This window comes from Notamacropus eugenii, chromosome 4 (genome assembly GCF_028372415.1).
Source record: "Notamacropus eugenii isolate mMacEug1 chromosome 4, mMacEug1.pri_v2, whole genome shotgun sequence".
Lineage (NCBI taxonomy): Eukaryota > Metazoa > Chordata > Mammalia > Diprotodontia > Macropodidae > Notamacropus > Notamacropus eugenii.
The window spans coordinates 224,069,134-224,090,134 of record NC_092875.1 but is presented as its reverse complement, the minus strand read 5'-3'; the positions used below and the strand labels follow the sequence as shown (position 1 = coordinate 224,090,134).

Genomic DNA, 21,001 nt, shown 5'->3' with positions numbered 1-21,001 from the left:
ATCTCCTTGAATAGCTCATTTTTATCCCCAGTGATAATGAGTAGCCTTTCACTTTTTTTGTAATAGAGGTCAATAAATATAATAATCTCTTTATCAATCTGGTTCACCTATTTGTATGCATATTCCTTTACTTTCTCCAAGTGCAATTTTAGATGCAGCAGAATTAAAAAAACAAAAAACAAATTTTGCTGTCTTTTTCCTTGATGCGGCCTTACATTCCCTAATCCTTCTTTGGTATTTGGCTCCACTGACTATGACCTAATTCTTTAATTCAATTCAACTAAATGCTTACTTATTAAGTGGATGGGAATAACACAAGATGAGCCTGGAAAAGCAGGCTGTTGCTATATTGATGGAGATCTTGAATGCCATAAAAGGAGTCTGAATTTTATTTGGCCTTCAATAAAGATCTTTGAGCAAAGTAATGTCCAAATTGATTTCTCCCACTGAAGATGGATCAGAAGGAGGAGGTAGGAGTGGACTCAAGAAAGCATATTAGGATGCTTTTTCCTTTCAGGAGTGCTAATGAAAGGTAATAAAAACCTTCAATTGGAACAGAGAGGAGGGGTTGCAGAAAAGAACTATTAAATAAGGAGAACTGGCAGGATTTCATAAATGATTGTCTATGAAAGATGAGGGAAAAATGAAGATCAAGATTTCACATACTAGGTAAGGTAAACAGTGGTGTTAGTGATAGAAATAGTGAAGGTAGGTGGAGCAGGATTAAGGGTATAATGACTCAACAATCAATATATCAGTCAAACTATATTTTATTCTCTCTCAGGCACAAGAGCATTAGGTTATTAGTGACTGATTAGCTCTGGTCCATAGGTTCTATCTTCTCTGTTGTGGATTATATACATATTCACCAATTAAATCACTGAGCTATAGTCTCAACCTAGGTGTTATACATCCCTGCAATTTGCACTGTGCTTCAAAATCACTTTTAGTACTGTCATTACTTTATAAAAATGTTTAACCAACTTTAATGAAAAATAATACATTAATATCAAAATGACCACCATAGAAATGCTTGACTGCCATTAACACTAGTCTCCTCTTCTACCTCTAAGTAATAGTGAACAAAGTCAAGTCAACAAGTCAACAAACATAAGGTATAGACAATCCCTGTCCTTAACAACTCACAGTTTAGAAGTGGAGAAAATATGCAAAAAAAAATCTGTGTACATGAAAGATATGTACAGAATAAAATGGAATTTTATCAGAAGGAAGGAAATAGCATTGAGTGGGAAAAAGTAAACTTGGAAAGCTCTTTAAAAGAAGGTAAGTTTTAAGCAAAGTCTTGAATGAAACCAGAGAAACCAGGAGAAGGAGATGAGAAGGCAGAATATTCCAGGCATGGCGGGCAAGGGGAGAGCAGCCATTGAAAAAACATTGTACTTGTGAGATTGAAAAAAGCCTATGAGGAGCAGCAAGAACTTCAGAACTGCTTGAAAGTACAGTATTTGTCAAGGAGCAAAATATAAGGAGACTGAAAATGTAGTTACAAATTTATAAAATGTTTTAAAGGCCAAATACATGAGTATATATTTTATCTTAGAGGTAATGGGGATACTATAGTTTACTGAATATAAAGTAACAGAATCAGATCTAAGATTTGGAAAGATCATTTTGGCAGTTGAATGGAGGATGAACTGGACTGGGGGGAATATTGAGGCAGTGGTACCAACTAGAAGTCAATTCAATAATTCAAGTGTGACATGAGGATTGCCTGCACCATAGTGGCAGCTACGTCACATGAGAGAAGAAACATGTGAGAGATGTTGTTAGAGTAGAAATGGAAGAACATGGCAAAAGATTAGATATGTGGAATAAATGAACCATTCAGGATGACACTTAGGTTGTGAGTCTGGGTGATTGGAAAGATGACGATGTCCTTGAAAATAGTAAGGAAGTTCCTAACAGAGAGTGGTTTGTGGAGGAAAATATATGTGCTTTAGAATGTTGAGTTTATGATGTGTATAGGACATATAGTTTGAGATATTCAATAGACAATTGAAGATGCAAGCCTGGAAATAAGGAAAGAGGCTAGAGAAAGAAAAACAGATATAACTTGGATGTCAGGAAAGTAGTTAGGGAGGAATAAATAGACATGATAATCCAATACATAAAGATAGTAATCGATTTCATAAGTGATTGAATCACCAAGTGAAAGGCATAGAAAGAGAACAGAAGATGGCCTATAACAAAGCCTTGAAGCATAACTGCAGTTAATGAGCATGATTTGGATAAAGATCTTGCAAAGGAAACTGTGAAGAAGCATTGAGACAAATAAAAGGAAATGAGAAAGAATTGATTAAGGAAGTTTAAATGGATGTCTTATATGGTGAGCGCCCAGTTGAGATAAAGTAACATAAATCTGTAGTGGGCCCACTCAGCATAGTTTAATAATTTTCTCTAGGTCCATTAAGCAACAGATAATAAAGACTATGAATTGTGGAAGTAATCTGAGGTGGAGGCTTGGGACGCATGACCTACAATAGGATAAAGGGGCAAGGGACTCCAGTGTAGAGCACAGTGTAGAGTTGAACTGGTTCCCCAACAGCTCAATATGGGTAAAGAAGAAGAGTGTAGGCAGTGCTGAAAACTGGACAAACTAGTAGTCAGTGTGAAGAAAAATAACAGAGTGGGGAGGTGTCATAGGGCAAAGAGTAATAATAGTAACAGATTATGATCAGATAAAGGAATTTCAGAATTCATGAACATGGAAATGGAATACTTGTGAGGAATAGCACCATCAGGGTCATGACCATTGATGCATGTAACTAAAGAGTTGTTCATAGTAAATGAGAACATTTAGGAACCTGGGAAATCAGAGTTTTAGGGTATATAATATATAATATACATATATATAATATATATATGTATATATATATACATATATATAATAATATAATATAATATATAATATATAATATACATTTAGGAGTAAAGGAGTTGGGGTGAAGAGAAAAGCTACCAGGCATATAATTCATTGAAGAATGAAGGAGAAGGTCTCAGGGGATGATAGATGATAATTATCAGAATCTTTGTATGACAAATATGAATTCAATGAATCTCAAAGGAGAGGTTATAGTGATGGAGGGAGAATCTAGAGTGGCATGGTGGATCAAAAAGTATTATAACTCCACCATTATAAACAGGGAGTAGTGTGGGATGAGTGAAAGTACAACTGGTACTGGAAAAGGTTGACAAGGAAAACTATGAGGGAGCCAGGTTTCAATAAACAAGGAGGGAAAGAGAAAAAAAAAAGGTTTAAGATGAAATCAAGCTTGTTGACTCTGGAGCAGAAACCCCCGAAGTTTAATTCTCAGTCCCTCCCACCTGGAAATAAGTAAATAACCATTCACTCAGGAACTCAGAGTATTAATATAATGAATGAACCATAAGATACCACAACATTTGTCTTTAGTTTCACCTTCTCCTGTGATTTCATTGGTCATCTTTCTCATTTGATATTAGGTACATATATCAATATATGCCTCTGACCCTCTAATATTGGATCAATGACTGACAAATTTCCCCAGAAAGGAGATAACACTCTCCTTTTAAGTTTTTTCAAAGGTAAATGACAGACTAAGGGAAGAAGGTTGGCTTCAATTCTAAATCAATGCTCTCTCTCTGCACTGAGTATTTTATCTTCCAAATAATCTACCCATGTATCTGCAATCATTCATCCCAGGGCAAAGGGCACTATAAACTGAGCTGTGTGACAACTGACCCACTCTAGAGGAAAATGCAGCAATCTTCATGTAGTTTAGGTTAAGTATATAGTACTTTGGGGACATCAAGGAAGAGATCACAGTATTACAATGTTTAAGTGAAGAAAATGATAAGAAATAAAATCCCTTATTTTTGCAGATAAAGAAACTGAGGTGTTTCTTTGAAATAAATTTAAATAACTTGCCCAAGACCTAATTTGTAGTAAGCTATGGAGCCCAAAATCAAATGTAGAATCTGTGATTTCTATTTCTAATTTTTCCAAATCAAAATCTTCCTATATAACTGATTGCCTTTGAATGCTCTCCTTTCTGGCAGAATAAGTGGGGATCGGGAGTTCAAAGGAGATCTTAAGGGCTAGAGTTAAAGATGTAAAAGTCATTTTAATATACACAATAGCTGAAGCCATGGGAATGAATCAATTTGTCTTGAGTGAAACTACAGAGATTAAAGATGATCAGGCACAGAATTGTAAAGAAGTCCCCTCTCAACTACTTGTCAGGAAGAAAATAAGAGGCAAAAGGAGTTGTTAGGAAGGTGAGGGAGTTCATGGCTTCAAATGTCAAGGAAGGGGAATTTCCAGAAAGATGTTGTGACCAATAGCATTGAGTTCATAAAAGAAGTCAAGGAAGATGAGGACTGAAAAAGGTACAATGGATTTGATGATTGTTCTTCTCTGAGGAAGGAATTTTAGAAGAAAATCTGGATGAAACCAGGTTTCAAGATGTTGAGGGATAAGTGGATTTTGATGAAACGGAAAAATTAAAGGTTTTTCTTTCTCTTAGCTATACAACCCAGTGTATCTGGTCAACAAATAAATGAATAAAAGCAATGGAATAAAGGTCTCATCTACAGGGATTACATTAATAATTAATAGAATATTTCCTCTTTCTTCAGAGTTTAATAGGAGAAAATGGGCAATAAGTTTGAGAAGTATTGAGTTGGGCAGCTCAGGAACTTCATAATATATTTCCTCAGTCTTCACAGTGAAGGAAGACACTAATTCAACTTTTATAAATAGAAAGACTGAAGAAATGCTCAGATAATCAAAATAAGGTTACAGTGTAGGACTTCAGTGGAAAATTTATAAACATCAATGGTCAGTTACTCTTTCACATCCTGATTTTCTTTTTTCCCCCAAATTTGGAATTTCTTACTTTCCATGAATCCTAAATGTTATTTCTGCAAAATGTAACTCCTGGACCTTTTTCATAACTGATGACTCCAACACCCTCTACTAAAGGAAATAGATCTTAGCTGCAAAATCTCTGAGGTTTGTTTCAATTCAAGGAGATCGTCTGCATGGTGTTGCTTATCTTGATTGTATCTCACCTACCTATTCAAGCCCTTCCAGTTTGTGAACTTGAGTTGTGAACTCTAGGAGAAAATATATGCTTTAGAGCAAGATTTAATTTTCCTGTTTACAGTTAGTCCAGAAATATCATAACAACAGCTGTTCTGGAATATTAGCATTTCCACTTCTGGTATGAGCTGGTAGTCAGAAGTGCAAAGCCATGACAATATGGAAAATTCTCATTTTACAAAGCTAACTGAAATCTTGGAATCAGAGGAACATTCCCACTGCTTCCAACAAAGCACTGGGAATCAGGAATTCACAATTCAAATCACCATTCCACTCAGTTTGAGCCATAGAATAGTGGGATCATTTATTTTCAGAGAAGGAATATTCTTCATTTCATGATGTGATTCCCAACTGTTCTTCCTATTATGTGTGGGCATTTGACTAGAGAATAGTTAAACATATTACATTTTCTCCACTTGCTCTTCTATTGAAATTCAATTCAATTTATGGCAATAAACATTCATTAAGCATCTCCTATTTGTAAGTCACAGGAAACATAAGAATCAGGAAAATACCACTCTCTGCCCTCAGGGAGCTAATGTTCTTTTGAAATTCAGGAAATGACATGTATGAAGGAAAGCAAACTGTAATATGGAGCATGATACTTCAATGCCATCTCTTTGTACTGGAGATCAGTTGATAATTACTCATTTGACAAAAGATCTGGGGAGTTAAATGTACCACAAGCTCCATGTGAGTCACCTTTATCCTGTGATAGTCAAAAAAGCTCATGCTATATTAGGCTGCATAAAGAGAGGTATAATGTCTAGAAAGAAGAAAGGGACACATAGCTTTCAAAGTGATTTTCTTTAAGCCCCAAATCTGAGCGTGTCTACTTAAGAAACTCTGATGTTTCTTTGTTGCTGCTAGGATAAGATATAAAGCTTATTTTATATTTTATATTTTATGTAAATATATCTGGGTGAAGCAGTGGATATAGCACTGGGTCAGGAGTCAGGAATACCTGGGTTTAAATCCTGCCTCAGATACTTGCTAGCTGTTAGACCGTGAACAAACTGTTTAAAACCTCTGCCTTCCTTAGTTTCCCTCATCTATAAAGCATAAATAGTAATAACACAGGGTACACTCCTGTGAGGATGAGGATATAATGAGATAGTATTTGTGAAGTTCTTTCTAAAACTTATCAACACACAATAGAAATTCTTGTTACTGTTATTATTAAGAAAATAATCCTTTAAAGTTTTTCAAATCCTGACCACAGCCTGTCTTTCCAGAATAATTATATAGTACTACTTTTTACATAACCTGTGGTACAGCCAAACTTAACTCCTTGCAGTCCTCACACATTGCACACAGTTTTCTATCTTTGGCAATTCCCCATGCCTAGAATAATGCAATCCCTTCTCATCCTTGCTTAATAGAATCTCTCACTTTCTGAGTCAGGGAAAATATCTTTTCCATACAGAGCCTTTTCTCACCATTACCCACTTCTCAACTGCAAGTTTCATTCCTCCTTAGCTACCTTTCACTTGTTTTGAATTTATTTGGAATATACTTGTGTGTATATACATTTCCTCAGATAGAATGTAAACTCTTAGAAAACAAAGGTTTTTCCATTTTTGTCTTAGTATGCCCAGCATCTAGCATAGCAGCTAATATATAAATTAAGACGATTTTTATTGATTTAATTATTGATTGAGTTGCAATAAACATCGTTGGTTAGATCACATGTGAATTACTATGTTCATTCTGGCCATTGCAATATAAGAAAAAAACAGACAAACTATAGTATTTCCGCAAGACTGTGACCAGAATAATGAGAAGATAGAACCATATGGAATTCAGCTTTAAGGAATGAGGATATTTAGCCTGGAATTAATTGTCTTTAAGTATTGGAGGGATTTCATATTGAAAACCAGATAATCCTCCATTTAGTTGTGGAAAGGAAAATTCAGGCTTCTTATGGTAAAGTGGGCAGAGGGAAAAGGGGGATTCCTAACAACACTATCCAAAGTGGAATATTTCAGGAGATAGCAGATTTCCCTTTTTTATTACTGTGTTCAACAACTATGTAACCTATAGTTGTTAAGAGAAAAGTGAAAAGGTCATTCTCAAGAATTTCTCACTCTAACTGAAGGACACAGATACAAGGGTTCAGCTTCAGGGAAGATGTAAATACCCTTAAATCTTAAGGATGCTGACATGAGGTAGATGGTCCAGAATCCTTAGGGTACATGGGCAGGCCAGATATAAGGAACAAAAATTTACTTGAAGATGGTAAAACCTAGAGAATCTTAGAGGGTAGTGGGAGGGAAAGCTAGCAAATATCTGAGGCCCAATTTGAAATCAGTTCTCGACTCCAGATACCACTCTATCTACTGTGCCACCAACCTACTTCTTTATAGCTAGGATAAGGAAAATTGGAAGTTACATTGGCAGGAAAGTTGTGGGAGTCTCCCCCAAGTCCTATTCTTTCATGCCCCAAAGGACATCTGGGTAGCCTGGGACAGAACATTTGAAAGGACTATTCTTATGTCATTTGCTCCTATTCTTTAGCTCCCTGAATGAGGTCTGGGTTTTGTAGAAATGATCCATACTCAGATATAAGTTGGGCTGTATGACCTCAATTCTTTGATTAAAATTTCCTTTTGTATAAAAAACAACACAAAACTATGAAACAGATTGAATTTAAGAGTTTACCAACATTATTTTTATTTTTAAGGTTCCTTTTCAGAAGGAATTTGCTTAGAATCAGTCCCAGGTACAATTATGAAATAAAGAATGTTAGTTAATCTTTAGTATTTTCCCATTTTCTTTACCTTTTGGAATCTCTTATCATTCTGTTTCCTCTCCCCATAAAAACAGCATTCCCACATGACTCCATTGTGATACACCAATTTTTCTTCTCCCTTATTACACTATTGTTTTGTTATGTTCACAACTTGCCCTATATAACTAGATAAAAGCAATATTAAATAAACACTGGATTTGGAGCTAGAAATTCTTCTAGGTGGCATAGTGGATAGAATGCTAGACTTGAAGATTGGAGGACCTTAATTCAAATCCTACCTCAATCTACATTAGTCACTAAATAGATCTGTACCCTCGGGCAAACCACAAATTCTCAGGCTCAGTTTTCTAGTATAGATAAGGAGCATAACAACAGATCCTACCAAATACAATCCTTGTGAGGCTCAAATGAGATAATTTTAAAGTGCTATGAAAAGTTTTAAATGCTTTTGAAGCTTCTATAATACTTTCCATAACACTTTTGTATTCTGGTTCCTCCTCCTTACTTCTTTGGTCCTTCTCGATCTCCTGTGCTGGGTCTTCATCCTAGTCACATTTATTTTGGAAGAAGAATGCCCCCTTGTAAAGTCAATCACTCATAGCAGCACACCTGAGGACTGGTGCTGTGAATAATTTCAAGGGTCTAATCGTATAGTATAATGCAATCTCTATTTATTCAGCAATAAATTAAACATTCAATAAAGTAAAGCATAATATTTATAGCAACATCCTTAATCATTGCCAAGTGTCCAAGTAAAGTCCACATCATCCACCCTAGGTCACAGTAAAAACAAACTTCTTAATCAATACCAAGTGTCCAAGTAAAATCCCCCTTTCTCTTAACAACAGGTTAACTTCCAAATCCCATGGCTCTTCCTCTGTGGGCTAACCACTACTGACTCTTGCCTGGATTTACACGTAAGCAGTTCTCCACTCCTGCTTCATGTTTTAGCTCAGGGGGACTGCTCTACTCTGCAGCTTCTGCCTCTGGTAAAACAAAGCTCAACAGGAAAACAACAGTACTAACATACATCACCAACACTGTCATCTCAATTCACCTCCAAAGTCCAGACTCTGTGTTAACAGCTTAGTTCACTTTAACAGCTCTCAAAACAGGCTAAGCCTCATGGACATCTTTCTACCCTACAGCTCTTTTTGCTTTCAAAGTTCAGAGGCTCCTTCAGCAAGTCTCTGCCATCTGAGGTCTCCTCCCTCAGATCAGAGTTCTCCTCTCCCAGCTCAGAGGTCTTCTCCTGGCTCAGAGGTCTCCTCACTCTCAGCTCTCTTCTCAGTGCTGGCTAATCCCTTCAATGTTGGCTCTCTTCATGTCTGCTTTCTAAAAATCAGCTCTCTCTTTACATAAAGTTCTGCTCAGTATTTGATTGGCTAGAACCTACATGCACATATCTGATTGGTTAAAACTCAATCCAAAAAGACAGCAAAGATACTACTTTGCTTGCTGTTATATCCCTAAGGTTACATCCAGGGACCTTTCTTTTCCTTCCTCTATACTACTTCCCTTAGTAATTCATCAGGTACTGGAATTAATTATCATAGCTATGCAGATGATTGTCAGAACTGTTTGTCTGTCTGTAACTTCTTTCTGGAATGTTGGATATCTCAAACTGGATGTTTCATAGATATCTTATGATCAACATGCCCAAAACTAAACTTGTTATTTCTCCCCTAAACCCTCCCTGTTATTGAAATTCCATGCTGCTATTGAGGGCACTATTATTTTCCCAGTCATCCAGGCTCATGATCTAGTTGTCAACCCTAATTCCCCATTTTCTCACCCATTCTTTACCTCCATATCCAATTTATTGCTATATCCTACTGATCTAACCTTTTTAAACATCTATTGAATATCCCCCTTTCTCTCCTGCAGCAGTGCCAATGCCCTACTGTACTCCTTTATTACCTCAAACTGATACTATTTTAGTAGTCTACTGGCAGGTCTCTATACCTCAAATCTCTCTTTACCCACTTGAGTCTATTCTTTATTCAACTGTTAAATTTATCTTCCTAAAAATCAGGTCTGAAAATGTCACTCACCTTTTCAATAAACTCTAGTGACCCCCTAAGACTTCTATGATTAAACACAAATTCCTCTTTGATTTTCAAATTTGTTGGCAACCTGACTTCCAACACTATATTTCCAAATTTCTTAAACCTTACATTCTCCCACATTTTTGGAGCCTCAGTATAAGTGGCATTTTTATTGTTCCTTGTACAAGGCATTCTATCCCCTGATTGTTCATTCTCAGCAGCTCTCTCCAACCTTGGGAAGCAGAAAGATAGAGGCAGTAAAGGTACATTTGAGAATTGTCTGCATAGAAATGGTATTTAAATTCATGGCAGATGTTGAGGTCACCAAGTGAAGTACTATAGACAGGGAAAAAAAGAGAGCCCAGGACCTGAGGAATAGTTAGAGAGTTTGATCAGAAGGAATATCCAGGAAAGGAGACAGAGCAAGAGAGATCAGGCAGGTAGGAAGAAAACCAGAAGGGAGAGTTGTCCCAACAAACTAGAGAAAATGTCAAGGAAACATTTTAAAGGCTGCAGAAAGGCAAAGGAGGAGAAGTTAAAAGAGGTCTAGAGGACTTGGAAGGCCTTTAAAATCAGAAGATATAAAAATGAAATAATACACAGTCTCTATCTTGAAAGAATTAGCATCTATAAACTGGAGAAGCAATTTGTATGAGTAACTAAAATAATAATTATTCAGTAATAAGTATCTGAAAAATATAAAGCAAACAAAATAAAAACAATGAACGAAAGAATAAATGGAAAATTTATTAAGCTAAGGAAGTTTCTAAGTGCTAGAAATATAAATATAAATGTTGAGGTTTGGGACCCCAAAATACCAATATCCCAGGTCCTGGCTGAATGAATTTGACTCAAGACTTCTTTCAGCCTAAGAGAAAAACAAAGTTAATGAAAGATCTACCGTATTGGTCAGACTATTAAGAAATCTCACCTCAGAGTCTTTATACACTTTTCAGAGCCAGAGGGCATGACAACACTTGAGAACCAGTACCTCATTACAAAATTAACAAAAGGTGTGGTCCTTCTTACAAATATTTCCTTCTCACTCTTCCCTTAAAGGGCAAAAGAAGCAAAATTACAGTAACAATAAGCAAAAATGCATTATCAATACAACTAGTGCCCCAATTTCCCAAATCTTCTCCAATATTTATCATTTTCCCTTTCTGTCACATCTACCAGTCTCATAGGTATAAGAACTTATATTCTTTTCATTTTTAGTTTTCAACAGATACTTCCACAAAATTTTGAGTTCCAAATTTTCTCCCCATCTCTCTCCTCCACCCACCCCAAGATAGAATACCTTCTGATTGCCACTTCCCCCAATCTGCTGTCCCTTCTATCAAACCCTTCCTTTCTCTTATCCCCATCCCTTCGATTTTCTTATAGGGCAAAATAGGTTTCTAAACCCCATTGCCTGTATATCTTATTTCCCAGTTGCATGTAAAATAAACAATTTTTAACATTCATTTTTAAAACTTTGAGTTCCAACTAATCTCCCTTCCTCCCTCCCCACCCATCCCCACTGAGAATCCAAGCAATACAATATAGGTTATGCATGTGTGAACACTTCCATGACTGTCATATTGTGAAAGACTGATTATATTTCCCTCCATCCTATCCTGCTCCCCATCTATTCTATTCTCTTTTTGACCCTATCCTTCCTCAAAAAGTTTACTTCTAGTTACCCCCTCCTATTGGTTCTCCCTTCTATCACTCCCCACCCTCCACTTATTTCCTTCCCCCCTACTTTCTTGTAGTGTAAGATAGATTTTCATACCAAATTGAGTGTGTATGTTATTCCTTCCTTAAGCCAAATGCAATGAGAGTAGATTTCACTCTTTCCCTCTCACCTCCCCTTCTTCCCTTCCATTGAAAAAGGTTTTTCTTGTCTCTTTTATGTGAGATAATTTCCCCAATCTATTTCTCCCTATCTCCTCCCAATATACTCCTCTCTCAACACTCAACTTTGTTTTTTCTAGATATCATCCCTTCTTATTCAACTCACTCTGTGTCCTCTGTCTATATGCATGTAATCCCTACAACAGTCCTAATGCCTAGAAAAGTCACAAGAATGACAAATACCATCTTTCCATGTAGGAATGTAACTAATTCTACTTTAGTAAGTCCTTTATAATTTCATCTTTCTGTTTACCTTTTTATGCTTCTCTTGATTCTTGTGTTTGAAAGTCAAATTTTCTATTCAGCTTGGGACTTTTCTTCAAGAATTCTTGAAAGTCCTCTATTTCATTGAATGATTATTTCTTCCCTTGAAGGATTATATTCAGTTTTGCTGGTTAGGTGATTCTTGATTTTAATCATAGCTACTTTTACCTCTGGAATATCATATTCCAAGCCCTGTGATCCCTCAGTGTAGAAGCTACAAGATCTTGTGTTATCCTGATTGTATGTCAATACTCAAATTGATTTTTCTGGCTCCTTGAAATATTTTCTTCTTGCCCAAGGAGTTGTGGAATTTGGCTACAATGATTCTAGTGGTTTTCCTTTTGGGATCTCTTTCAGGAGGTGATTGGTGGATTCTTTCAATATCTATTTTACATTCTGGTTCTACAATATCAGAGCAGTTTTCTTTGAAAAATTCTTGAAAGATGATGTCTAGGCTCTTTTTTTGATCATGGCTTTCAGATAGTCCAATAATTTTTAAATTGTCTCTCCTGGATGTATTTTCCAGGTCAGTTGTTTTTCCAGTGAGATATTTCAAATTATCTGCTATTTTTTCATTCCATTACTTTGTTTTATAATTTCATGATTTTTCATAAAGTCATTAGCTTCCATCTGCTCCATTCTAATATTTGAGGAGTTATTTTCTTCAGTGAGCTTTTGAACCTCCTTTCCTCTCTGGCCAATTCTGTTTTTTAGGGAATTCTTCACTTCATTGATTTTTGGAACTCTTTTGCCATTTGGGTTCCTCTTTTTTTTAAAGTGTTATTTTCTTCAGCATTTTTGGGGGTGTCCTTTAACAAGTAGTTGACTTGTTTTTCATGTTTTTCTTGAATCACTCTCATTTCTATTCCCAATTGTTGCTCTAATTTTACTTGATTTTCAAAATACTTTTTGAGCTCTTTCATGATCTGAGACCAATTAATACTTTTCATGGAGGCTTTGGATGTAGGAGCTTTGACTTTTTTGTCTTCTGCCTGTGTACTTTCATCTTATTTGTCACCAAAGTAAGATTCTAGTCTGATTCTTTTTTCAGTTTTTACTCATTTTTCCAGCTATTTACTTGACTTTTGATCTCTTTGTCAAGGTAGTTCTCTGTTTCCAGTGGATGTAGGGTGTAGTCTCACTTGCTCAATCTCCCACAATTTGTGGGCCTGGAGCTCCAGAGACAGTCACAGCTGCTGCCACAGGCTCCTTCTTGGTGAAATCCTCCACCCCCTCTGCTGCCCTGGGCCTGGGGCCCAATCACTTTACTCTTTCACACAGGTCCCACACATTTTTTCCACATCAGCTGACCTGGAAAATAGATCCAGGAGAGAAAATTTAAGAATTATTGGTTTACCAGGAAAAACAGATGTGGAAATGTGAAGAAAAACTTTTGTAACCATATCATCTCTAAGATAAATTATCTACTATTAGTTTATTATTAAAGTGATAATGAGAGAAGAAAAGCCCATTAACTTTTCTTTACCTATCACTTGAATATTTGTAATTTAAATGAATAAAGTAATCAAATCACAAATAACCAGACAAGCTAACTATCCCTTAGACAACTACCATCACTGCTTATGTACAAGGTTGACTCTTCCTATATCTAATTGGTGGGAATCTAATAAGGTCGATTATAGATATCAATTTATTTACTGTAGAAAATAATGAGATGGGGATAGTACAGGTACTCACCTTGAATCTGATTGGAATAAGGGAATCTCTCTGCTTTTGGTCTTCATATATCTAAAGTTTTTTTCTTACTGTGGGAGGAAATAGCAATGATTCTAGTAATAGTTGGGAAGTATCCCCTACATCAAGTTTATATGTTTCTTATGTTAAAATAAGAGAAATTGTAGGAGGTAGCAAATAGTTCTGGGGAAAAAAACATATGGCAAAAATACAAAGTATTGAAATCTGTATACTCCTTCTGTGTCTGTGACGCCTCTTTTTTCTTCACTTTCTGGTAGAAGAAAGCATCATCACCATTTGTAAAGACTCTCAATATTTTCAGAAGCAACAACTGAATTTAAAATAGATTTTTACTACTTGGAAGAATACCCAACAGTACCAAGTTAAAGAAGTAAGTGAAATGTACTTGAAATATAAGATACAGAATTCAATACTTCTTTCCTCTAGAAATTTATGTTCTACTTGGGAAAACAGTGTGTATACATGTAGTTACACTAATACAAAATATTTTCAAAGTATATTTATAGCAATTATTTTTTATAACAGTAAAGTAAGGGGGTGGCAATCAGTTGGAAAAGGGTTGAGCAAATTATGATGTGTAAATATAAGGGAAACTTAATGTGTCATTAGAACTGATGAAAAGAATGGTTTCAGAGGAACCTGGGAAGACTTTCATGAACTAATGCAGAAAAAGGACAATCTCTATCATAAAAACATTATTGTAAAGAAAAATACTTTGGAAGATAAGAAATCTTATCAAGACAAAATGATCAAATATGTTTCCAGAGGACTGATATCCTGTCCACCTCCTCACAGAGAAGTGATGAACTTAAAATGAAGAATGAGACATATGTATTTGGACATTGCCAGTGATGGAATTTGTTTTTCTTGATCAGGTATATTTATTATTATGTTTTGCTTTTGTTTCTTTTTCCTCCTCTCCAAAAGGTTATATATGAGGTGAAAGGGAGAGAAGATCAATGTTTGTGAATTGAAAAAATAAGCTTAAAACATGAACTAAAACAGGAAGCATTAATAGTATATAGAAACATTTTTTGAGCAGTTTTGTAGGCAGCATTAACAATTGAGCTTTACTGGAATTCTGCTTGGTAGAGGTGAGGAGTGAGAGCACTCCAGGTTGTCACATCAGAGTTTTATAATAGGTATATTGATGTTTGCTTTTATTGACTCTTTCCTGCTTGAACTCAGATCCAGACATATGTGAGGACTCAAAAGGATGCCTAAAGCATCGTTTAAGGTAATAGGTATACCTGTTAAGGTAACAGCTCATTTCTTCCCAATGAGAGGCTAATCAGGTCTTGCATAATTTTTAAAAGTCATGTAAGTTCCACATCACTCCTCCTCATCTTTAAAATCTGTCTTTAGTTCATCATACCTTTTCCTGTAGCCACATTTCTAGAAATATTGATTATTTTCTATGGCACCAAATCCAATTACTGTAAGTTGATAGCTTACTTCTGTTTGCAGTTAAGATAGAAGGAGCTGTAGCTGAGTAAGTCTTTTGGGTCATTATAAGGAGCAATAAAAGGTGTGGAAACAGCAGCTTATTGCTCTTAAATAGCAATGGCATTAGGAGCAAAAAAGAAAATGATGAAACCATCAGAAAAAGGTTACCCTTGTGGTATTGTTCTCACTGGGAATTAAGAGAAAAGATCTCATTTTTGACACATGGGCAAAGGTGATGAATAAAATAGCTTTCTTTTTACCTTGTTTCCCAAGATAATGAGCAATGGGAGTTGTTTTTTCCTTTCTCCCATCTGTGTGTGAAAATCTAGAGCAGACCTAATAAGACAATATATTAGACTGAAGGTCAACACACACTCTTGGATGTTGATATTTCTGTAAAGGATTGGGAGCTAAGTGACCCACATTCTTTTGAATCAGCAACAAACAACTTGTCAGTATTGTCAATTGTAAGGCTGGAACATGCTGATTTAAAAGGCTGACCTTTCCCTCAATGTTATTCAATACTGAAAGGAGGGAGGAGAGACAGCTTAAAGTTTTACCTTATGAGTGTGATTTGGCAAATTCTTATTAGATAATATTGATTATCTACCAAAGACTGGGAAAAAAGATTATGAAGAGATTGCTTAAAGTGTCTTTACAAAGCTTTCTCTGATATATAAGTCAACAAATCCAATAATTGCTACTTAAGAAAGAGCACTGAATAAAAATTTATATTTGCTTATTTGAAATGACATTAATTGATTATGCTGGCATTATGTTGCTGACTGAATGTAATGTTTGCCATTACTGCTGAAATGTACCCACATCAGTAGCAGTCTAAGTGCCTAAAGATAGTAGCTGAAGTTGTTAATATATATTTAACAAAAGGGTTCTTTGTCTGTGTGAGTGTGTATGTATGTGTATGTGTGTGATGGACCCCTTTGGCACTCTGGTGAAGCTTATGAACCCTTTCTCAGAATAATGTTTTAAAATACATAATATAAATAATATTTTTCAAAGGAAAATAATTATATCAAAAATTTATCTATCATCAATTTAGTTATCTATTTTATCTATCTATCACAAAATTTTAGGCACTCCAGTTTCAGAACTCTAGCTTTAAGGGACTTCCCTAAGAAGTTTCCCTAAGAGTAATTCCTTCACTGTTTCTTTGTTTTTAGAAGGTAACTGCTTTAATGAATTTACTTAGCCCAGTTCACGATCCAAAGGAACAGAAACCTAGCTCCACGTGCCCAAAATCTACTTATAGGGTATATTGACAACATACAATATAAATTACCCCCTGATATACCAAGGAGACAATGATACAGTGTATATATGTGACTTTCAACCCAATTTTTCTGTCCTAGTCTCTAACAACTGAAATACCACAAATGACAATTCCAGTACAAGTAGCCTCATCTAGGGACATCTATATGTTCAAATGACCTCTATAGTTAGGGGAAGCACTGTTTTCATTTGAGGAGGAGAATGAGAGTTGGAGTGCTTTTCAAATGCACCAGTCTAGGCCATATAGATGCCAAACACCTCTGAATAAATCTATCATGAAGACTCTAGATAAGGATACTCATTTACATTCCTAAAGTCCATTTGCTTTTAGGTGCTGAACTCAAGGACTTATTACTAATTCTAAATATTTCTGTTTACTTTTCTATACCCTCCTCAGTCTATCCAGACATTCTCATGAATGCTCAGTTTTAATATGGCCATTTGATATTCTGAACTATGTCTTCATCTAACAAACGAGACTGCCATGCTAACTTTCAATGAGTGAAGTAATGAAAGTGTTTGTTACCCCTGCCTTTCCATGTGATACAATAGTTTTAAGAGACATAGGACAACAAAAAGTTGTGTGGATTTAAAAAGGACCTGTCTTGATTTCTCTGCCCTGCCATTGAGTAGGATACAGGATGGGAGCTTTCAGATACACACTAAAATTTCTCCAGCTATGCATCAGGGAAAAAATCCAGATGAAAAGTTCTTCTAGGGAGGACACAGAAGAACCTAGTTAATCCTATAGTTTAGCAGTTTCCTGAGTACTCAGAATTCAGGTCATTTAGCAATGGACCCAGAGGAAATGTAGATGATGATGATGATAGTGATGTTGCTGAAGAAGGAAAAGGAAGTACCAAATCAAAGTGTTTTACGTGAATTATCTCAGTTAATAAAAAATCATGAGTTGGGACCAGAGAACCAGAGTTTTCAAAGGCTAAGAGACATTGCCCAAGAGTGAATTAATGTATCCAGATACTATGAGAATAAGAAAACCTTGAATTTCTTAAAGATAATGAGACAATTTTTCACACTCAAAATCTTGAAAACTGGAGGATGCTTTTGCATGTAACTATATGAATTAAGCCTTGCCTTCCAGATCTCTTTAAATTATTTTTAGCTGGCTGGCTCCACAGTGCTACTGGTGTAACAGAGTTTAAAAGGAGCAGACAGACAGACCTATGGCCATTAACATACTGGGAAAAGATGAAGTTATATATGACCTATTTTGTAGTTTATCAATTTGGTGTCTGATTCTTCCAACCATTCAAATAAATTCTTTCTTAAATCTCACTTTCTTTATTCATTGGAAAAGACATGAAATTTCTCTAAGTCTTAAACAGTCTTAAACCTCTTTTTTCCACAAAATGCCCAAGAAATATGAATTTATATGTTTCAATATGATGGAGCCCATTCTCCCCTTTTAATATGTGTTCTCACAGATTAACTATTTTTTCTCTTTTAAGGAACTTTTCTATTGCACTTTGAACCTAAGACTATGATGACTTTGTGCAACTCTACCTCACTGAAATTTAATTCATGGCCAAGTTAAGACATTACCCTTGTGATATCATTGGTCCTCTTGAAAAGGAAGGATCAACAACAATAACAACAAAACAATGACAACTGTGCGAGAAAAGATTTGGCTCCTGGTAATTATATATCCAGCCATGTGACTGAAGGTGACAGACTCAGGATCCAAGGGAAAAGACTTTATCAGTTACCTTTGTATTTTGGATAATGCTGGTCAATGTAACATACTAACAATCTATGCAAAATAAATATTACGTAGAAGGAGGTGATGAGGCTAAAGGGCTAGATTGCTCCTCTATTCCTTGAATAAAGACATTCAATAACACTTATGATAGCTTTTGTGCATTGGCCCAAGGAAACTTCCCTGTATGTTCATTTTGTTGTTATTGAAGTAGTGGAAATATCAACCAAGGTCTGCTCTTTAATGGTAATTTAAATGAGAAGATCCTTCCCATTCATTAATAGGCCCATGGGACCTGCTCAGGTCACATGGAAGCCTGAGTCACATGAGCTGGTAGAGGGAGGAGCTTGCTGAAGGGGTGAAACAGGAAAGATGGCACAGGAAGAGTGGAGCTAGAGCAGAACTGAGAGGAAGTGAGTGAGAGCAGTTAGGATAGCCAGAGAGAGGACACAGGCAAGCAGACAACTAGGCTCAAGAGTGTTTGTTTGTGGGAAGTCCCCAGCAGGGGTAGGAAGGGGAGGGAGGCTTGGAAATAGCTTTGTCTTCTGCAGTACTAATGTGTAAAGACCTCTTGGCTATTATGATGAATCTGTCTTTCTGGTTTGGGGATTTGGTTTTCTGGTGTCCAAACAAATGATATTCTTCTGCCTTCTGTTGTGGTTGAGAACTATGCTAGCATATTCATAGTCACCACCAGTGCTGTGAATATTGTCCTGGTGATACATTTGGCATCACAAATAGGACTGTAGGGTATAAAAACTCTATTTGGAGCAGAAAGGATTTAGAGGAAGAAACAAATATCTCAGGATGGGAGGATTTACTATATTCCTCCTTAGCAAGGGAATGGGCTAAAAACACTAGAACCTGTAAAAACTGGGAAGTAAGGTTACAGAAAGGGGAACCTAGAGACTTGGAAAGGTATTTTCAAGGAATACCAATAAAACCAGGGAAGGAGCTGGCAGGGATATGTAAGAGAGTCTGAATTTTATTAACAGATAATCTTATTATGTTTGAAAACAGAGATGAACTTCTGAAGGAAAAAGAAAAGAGTTAGTTTGCATGGAAATTCTCAGTGCTTGGGCTCTCCTTTAAAAGAGCAAATTGGGGGGGGGGGGTCAGGTGTAAGAAAAGGCTGTTAATTTAGCTAATAAGAAGCAGTAGGCTGGCAAAAGAAATGTACATACAATCTTTGTACAGACCCAGCCTAGATGCCATGATGATGACTGCCAGGAGAATGCAAGGGGAGAAAATGTAACTAAGTCAGAGTTGGTAAATGAAACAATATTGTAGGGAAAGACTTCTAAGGTCAAAGATTGCCCCATACTAAGGTGAAAACAAAAGAACCAAGCAGGGAGCCCAGGGTTTAGGGAGAAAATTGAGGATTTTACTCAGCAGAAAATCACAGACACTTTGAGTTGATTCATCCAAACGATGGGAGAATCATTAATATCTTGGATGGTGAGAATCAGTGATGAAGGAGCTGGAGGAGTATTGATAGATGGCATGGATTGCTTGAAATTTATATGTATCAATCAGAATCCTTTTGCACAGCAAACCTTTAGAGATTACAATATGCAAGGAGGTAACAATACTACTAATCATTTAGCTTTGGCTGAAGAAAGCTGCAGTAAGCAGTATTCTACTGATTCTCTGTCAGTTAGTGGAGATAGACCTGGATATTCATTGATAGACTATATAAAAAAGTTAAAGGAGGAAGTAATGAAGACTGCCATAATGATTGGAAATGCAAATGCATACTGTGATACCCCCTAAGCAGTTTACCATAGGAATATAATAGTGAAGATGACTCCTCCTGCTTACAAAAATTTAGTTTTGACTCTAATAATTGGGGAAATAGGACATCCTCTTTCAGAGGTTCTGGCAAAGATTTTGCAATTAAGTGAGTTAGGGAACTAGGGAAAAGACAAACTTTCTCAAGGGAGAAGAGTAATAGCCAGCATATTCAAAGTCAGAACAGATTGACCAGAAAAGAATTTATTACTATTCTACTGAGATCAGGGGTAGAATTTGGAAGCATAGATGGTATTCCAAATGATGAACTGTACAAAATATACCAAGAAAAGGGGCTTGAAACTAGACAAAATAGAGAAGTATGAACTACCCTTACAGATCCTCCTGAACACTTGTACCCAAGTTTGTCATAGCTTCAAGGAGAATAGAAAATTGACCAAACTCCAGCTCAAAGAAAAACATAGGAGGGGGGCAGAATCAAGATGATAGAGTAGAAAGATGCACCTCTAGAAGTTCTTTTCCCACAGCCCACAAAATACCTGTAAAAAATGACTCTAAACAAATTCTAGAGCAACAGAAAGCACAAAATGACAGAGTGAGATTACCAGCCCAAGGTATCCAGGAAGGCTGACAGGAAAGTCTGTTGCACCAGGTGCGGAGCAGAGTTCAGTCCAGCATTGGCCATGCTGCGGCAAGGACAGAACTGGAGAGGGCTTCAAGGCGCCACCACCAGCAGCTGTAGGTCCCAGATTCTTGAGCTCACAAATGCCAAGACAACTTCAAAGATCAATGAGAAATTTCTTTCACTTGGGTGAGAAGGGAACCAGCAGTCTAGCCCCAGTTCCAGGCAGCAGCTGCTTCCATTGCTGGAGCCCTGGCCTGAAGACCCTGAGGGAATTGAGCCTATCATCGGGATCTTGGCACTGATTGGTAGCCCTGGGAAGAGGAGGAGTGCTGGCTGGTGAAGCTAGCTGAGGCTTTGGAGAAGGAATTTTACTCACAGAATAGTGTGC

General features: G+C 36.5%; 1 long non-coding RNA gene across 1 annotated transcript in view; it reads left to right on the top strand.

Annotated features, from left to right (window-relative positions):
* Positions 1–19,205, top strand: part of LOC140500999 (uncharacterized) — a 29,692-nt gene extending 10,487 nt beyond the window's left edge. The window contains exons 2-4 of the long non-coding RNA XR_011966010.1: positions 14,041–14,153; positions 14,549–14,658; positions 17,989–19,205. This is a non-coding gene — a long non-coding RNA (uncharacterized lncRNA). The remainder of the gene's footprint in view (positions 1–14,040; positions 14,154–14,548; positions 14,659–17,988) is intronic.
* Positions 19,206–21,001: the final 1,796 nt, after the last annotated feature.